Raw genomic sequence first — 5496 nt, 5'->3', positions numbered from 1 at the left:
AAGAGAAAATTAAGAGTTTGCAAAAAGAATCAAATCATATACTTAGTTGAAGTAAAAATCAACAAGTAATAAACTCTTCAAAAGCAAAGCAAATCATCAAAGATATATCATAAATTTGTGAAAAACAAATAGACAAAGCTTGCTATTATCAATCTCTCACTTGAGTTGATTTAACCCATATTCCCCACAAATATTGTAACCCTCTCAAGTCTTTCTTTCATGTTAGATTGAGTGTTTGTGAGAAAGTCTTTTCGAGTGAAGAAAAGCATGTTGAGTGAAAGTCTTTTCGAGTGAAGAAAAGCATTTGTGTAAAAGTCTTTTCGAGTGAAGAAAAGCAGATTGTATTGATCCAGTTGTGATCAAGTTTTTGATGCGAAGCAGAAGGTTCTGATCTGAGCATTTATAGTGGACAATCTCACAAGGACTGTGAGGACTGGACTAGTCCAAGTTGGGTGAACCAGGATAACTTTTGTGTGTTTTTCTCTTGGACTCTAAAATCCTTAAAACATACTAAACTAACTAACTGAGTAATACCAGAGTGCTCTGGGCCTTAAACATTTACTTATTCAGCAACTAACTCAGTATTTACTTTGTTCATTTATATATTGTTTATTTTATTGTTGCTAACTATATTTCTTTGTTAATTGTTAACTAACCAATTAAAAGAAATATTGTCTTGAGTTATTTTAAACTCACATAAAAGAATTTTAAAAAGGGTCACAATTCAAACCCCCCTTTCTTGTGACATTTATTGTTACTTCAATTGGCATCAGAGCCTGTCTCTACAGGTTTATACACTTAACAAGTGTTGGAGGAAAAAGATTCAGGAAGAAAAATGTCAAAAGAAAGATACATTCCAGAAGGAGGATCTGCTTCAAGACCACCTTTGTTCACTGGAAAAAATTACTATTTTTGGAAAAACAAAATGCAATTGTTTTTAAAATCTCAAGAAGTAGGAATGTGGCGCATAGTCACAGAAGGAGATTATGTTCCCACTGTAACTTCTGCTGAGGGAGTCACTTCAGTCAAACTTGAAGATGCATGGACAACTGCAGAACAACAAAAGGTACTCCTAAACTCTAAAGCTCATTTATTTCTATCCTGTGCTCTAAGCATGGAAGAAAGTGAAAGAGTAGATGAATGTGATACTGCTAAAAAAGTTTGGGACACTTTACAAGTTCATCATGAAGGAACTAGTCATGTAAAAGAAACAAGAATAGACATAGGAACTAATAAATTTGAAACTTTTGAAATGATTGAAAACGAAACTATTGATGAAATGTTTTCAAGATTTACTACTATCATAAATGAATTAAGATCACTTGGAAAAACTTTTTCAACTAATGATAGAATTAGAAAACTTTTGAGATGTCTTCCAGTCACTTGGAGACCAATGGTTACTGCCATTACTCAAACTAAAGATTTGAAAACACTTCCCATAGAAGATCTTATTGGTACTTTAAAAGCTCATGAAGTTATTCTTCAAGGAGATAAACCTTTAAAAAAGGAAAAAACCATTGCTTTAAAAGCTTCTCAAAAAGATATAAGTTTTTTAGAAAATGACTCTAACGAATTAGAATCTACCCAAGAAGAGGCAGAAGGAGAACTAGCTCTCATTTCTGGAAAAATCCAACGTATGTTAAGAAGAAGAGATCAAATTAGAAGAAACTTTTCTTCAGGAAAAGACATGCAGAAAAATGACTTTGACAAAAGTCAAGTAACCTGCTTTGGTTGCAACAAACTTGGACATTACAAATCAGAATGTCCCTTAAACAAATCACCCAGAAATTTTCCCTTCAAGAAAAAATCTATGTTAGCTACCTGGGATGATGATGATGAATTTGAAACAAATAAAGAAGAAGAAGAAGCCAACATCTGTCTAATGGCAGATTCAGAAAATGATGAGGTATTTCTCTTTGATAAAACTCATCCTTATGAAGAATTAGAAACTAATTTTGATAGTTTATTACATGATTCTGAATTCTTATCCAAACAATGTTTTTTGTTACAAAAGAAGTTTCTGAACTAAAAGAAGAAAAGAAAAAACTTCAAATTGACATTCTTAGTGTTGAGAAAATTAACAAAGACTTAATTGAGTCAAAAGAAAAACATGTTTGGTCTAGTGTTTTATCTAAGAAAATAGATGAAAATGTTGTGTTGAAAAATGAAATAAAAGAACTGAGAAATGATCTCACTGGGTTTATAAAATCAACTGAAACTTTTCAAAACATTATGGGATCACAATCTCAAGCTCTTAACAAAAATGGCTTAGGTTTTAATGAAGTTAAAAACAAAATTTTTGAAAATGTTCTTTTACCAGCAAATAGAGAGTTTAAGTTGAGATGTTCATTTTGTAACAAAAATGGTCATCATGAATCAATTTGCTATCAAAAAGAAAGTTATGAAAGTTTTTACTATGAACCAAAACGTTATCGTCACTTGGAGAGAAAAAAATAAACATTGTTCATTTTGCAAAAACTTTGGGCATCTTGAAAAAGAATGCTATTTTAAAAATAAACAAATTGTGAAAACTAACCCTCAAGGACCCAAGTCATTATGGGCACCTAAACAAAAATTTCAAAATGCAGGGATACTATCAAGGTGCAAAGAAAAAGCCATGGTTTTTGGACAGTGGCTGTTCAAAACACATGACAGGAGATAAAAGGTTTTTTCTCTCCTTCATTAAAAAGGAAGGAGGGTCAGTTACGTTTGGTAATAATAATACTGCACAAATAAAAGGAAAAGGTATTATAGGTAATAATGACTCTGCAAAAATTGAAGATGTTCAATATGTAGAAGGTTTAAAACATAATTTACTTAGTATCAGTCAATTATGTGATAGTGGTTTTGAAGTCATTTTTAAACCAAATATTTGTGAAGTCAAACAAACTTCATCAGGAAAAGTTTTCTTTTCCGGATCAAGAAAGAAAAATTTATATGTTTTATACTTAGATGATATTCCAGCTGAATCTTGTTCTATGTCTATTGAAAAAGATAAATGGATTTGGCACAAAAGAGCTGGTCATATAAGCATGAAAACAATTTCAAAATTATCTCAACTTGATCTAGTAAGAGGTCTTCCAAAAATTAAGTTTGACAAAGATAAAATCTGTGAAGCCTGTGTAAGAGGAAAACAAGTCAAAAGTAGTTTTTATCCAAAAGATTTTATTTCAACTAAAAAAACCTCTAGAACTACTTCACATTGATTTATTTGGTCCTGTCAACACCACTAGTCTTGGTGGAAAACAATATGGTTTTGTTATAGTTGATGATTTCTCCAGATACACATGAGTTTTGTTTTTGAAAAATAAAGATGAATCTTGTGATGCTTTCCAAAACTTTTGTAAACTTGTTCAAAATGAACAAAGCTCAAATATCATCTCTGTCAGAAGTGATCATGGAGGAGAATTTGAAAATTCATCCTTTAAATCATTCTTTGATGAAAATGGTATTTCTCATAATTTTTCTTGTGCAAGAACTCCTCAGCAAAATGGAGTTGTTGAAAGGAAAAATAGAACTTTACAAGAAATGGCAAGAACAATGTTAAATGAATCAAATGTTAAAAAATATTTTTGGGCTGAAGCCATAAGTACTTCTTGCTATATTTTAAATAGAGTTTCAATAAGAAAAATTCTAGACAAAACTCCATATGAACTTTGGAAAAATAGAAAACCAAACATATCATATTTTCATATTTTTGGATGTTTTTGTTATATCTTAAACACAAAGGATAATCTTGGTAAATTTGATTCAAAATCAGATAAGGCTATTTTCTTAGGTTATGCTACTAATTCTAAAGGATATAGAATTTATAACTTGAAAACTCAAACCATGGAAATAAGCATGAATATTATCTTTGATGAATTTGATGATCTTATAATGCCATCAATTGATGATGAGCAAGAAAGACTAACTTCTCAGGATGTTCCAAATCAAAAGAAAGAAGATGATCCTCTTCTTCCTCCAAAAACCTTAAGAATTGTTGGGAATCATCCTCAAGATCAAATCATTGGAAGTTCCACTGATGGAATAAGAACAAGACTATCATTCAAAGACAATGATAACAACATGGCAATGATCTCTCAGATAGAGCCAAAATCCATTGGCGAAGCCATTATTGATAATTCATGGGTGGAAGCAATGAGAGAAGAACTTCTTCAGTTTGAGAAAAATCAAGTATGGTTACTTGTTCCATCTCCTACAGATCATTCAATCATAGGAACAAGATGGGTTTTTCGAAACAAGCTAGATGAAGAAGGTAAGGTTATTAGAAACAAAGCAAGACTTGTTGCTCAAGGATATAACCAGCAAGAAGGTATTGATTACGATGAAACTTTTGCTCCAGTTGCCAGGTTAGAAGCAATAAGAATTCTTTTAGCATATGCATCACATAAAAATATTAAATTATTTCAAATGGATGTTAAAAGTGCTTTTTTAAATGGTTTTCTAAATGAAGAGGTGTATGTTCATCAACCTCCTGGTTTTGAAAATAAAAAGAAAAAAGATCATGTGTTCAAACTTTCAAAAGCTTTGTATGGTCTAAAACAAGCTCCAAGAGCTTGGTATGACAGATTAAGTGCATTCTTAATCAAGAACAATTTTTCTAGAGGAAACATTGACACAACTCTTTTTACAAAAATTGATAAATTTGATTTATTAATTGTTCAAGTCTATGTTGATGATATTATCTTTGGATCAACAAATGAAAAATTATGTGAAGATTTTTCCCATCTCATGCAAAATGAATTTGAGATGAGCATGATGGGAGAACTGAGATATTTTCTTGGCTTACAAATTAAACAAGAAATAAATGGAATTTTTATTTGTCAAGAAAAATATATTAAAGATCTTCTCAAAAAATACAAAATGAATGAAGCCAAATTTATGACAACTCCCATGCATCCATCTACAAATTTGGATAAAGATGAGGAAGGAAAAATTGTTCCTGAAAAGGAATATAGAGGTATGATTGGATCTCTATTGTACTTAACTGCAAGTAGACCAGACATAGTTTTTGCAGTAGGTTTATGTGCACGTTTTCAAACTTCTCCTAGAGAATCACACCTAACTGCTGTTAAAAGAATTTTCAGATATCTTGTCGGTACTACTAATCTTGGTCTTTGGTATAGCAAAGATTCTATTTTTGATTTAATAGCTTATTGTGACGCTGACTACGCTGGAGACAAAATTGAAAGAAACAGTACAAGTGGTGCATGCCAATTTCTTGGAAAAGCACTCATAAGCTGGTCATGCAGAAAACAAAACACGATAGCATTATCTACCATTGAAGCTGAATATGTGTCAGCTGCAAGCTGTTGCTCTCAAGTTCTATGGATTAAAAATCAGCTTGAGGATTTATCAATAAGGTACGAAAATGTACCTATTTATTGTGATAATACTAGTGCAATTAATTTGTCAAAAAATCCCATTCAACATTCAAGATCCAAGCATATTGAGATAAAACATCATTTCATTAGGGATCATGTTAATAAAAAG

The 5496-nt window shown here is 31.2% G+C and overlaps 1 pseudogene; it reads left to right on the top strand.

Annotated features, from left to right (window-relative positions):
- Nucleotides 1-835: 835 nt before the first annotated feature.
- LOC123886182 lies at nucleotides 836-4487 on the top strand (annotated as a pseudogene).
- Nucleotides 4488-5496: the final 1009 nt, after the last annotated feature.

Source organism: Trifolium pratense, linkage group LG5, assembly GCF_020283565.1.
Source record: "Trifolium pratense cultivar HEN17-A07 linkage group LG5, ARS_RC_1.1, whole genome shotgun sequence".
NCBI classification, from domain to species: Eukaryota; Viridiplantae; Streptophyta; class Magnoliopsida; order Fabales; family Fabaceae; genus Trifolium; species Trifolium pratense.
Note: the sequence above shows the minus strand (reverse complement) of the source record. Positions and strands in the feature narration are given on the sequence as shown.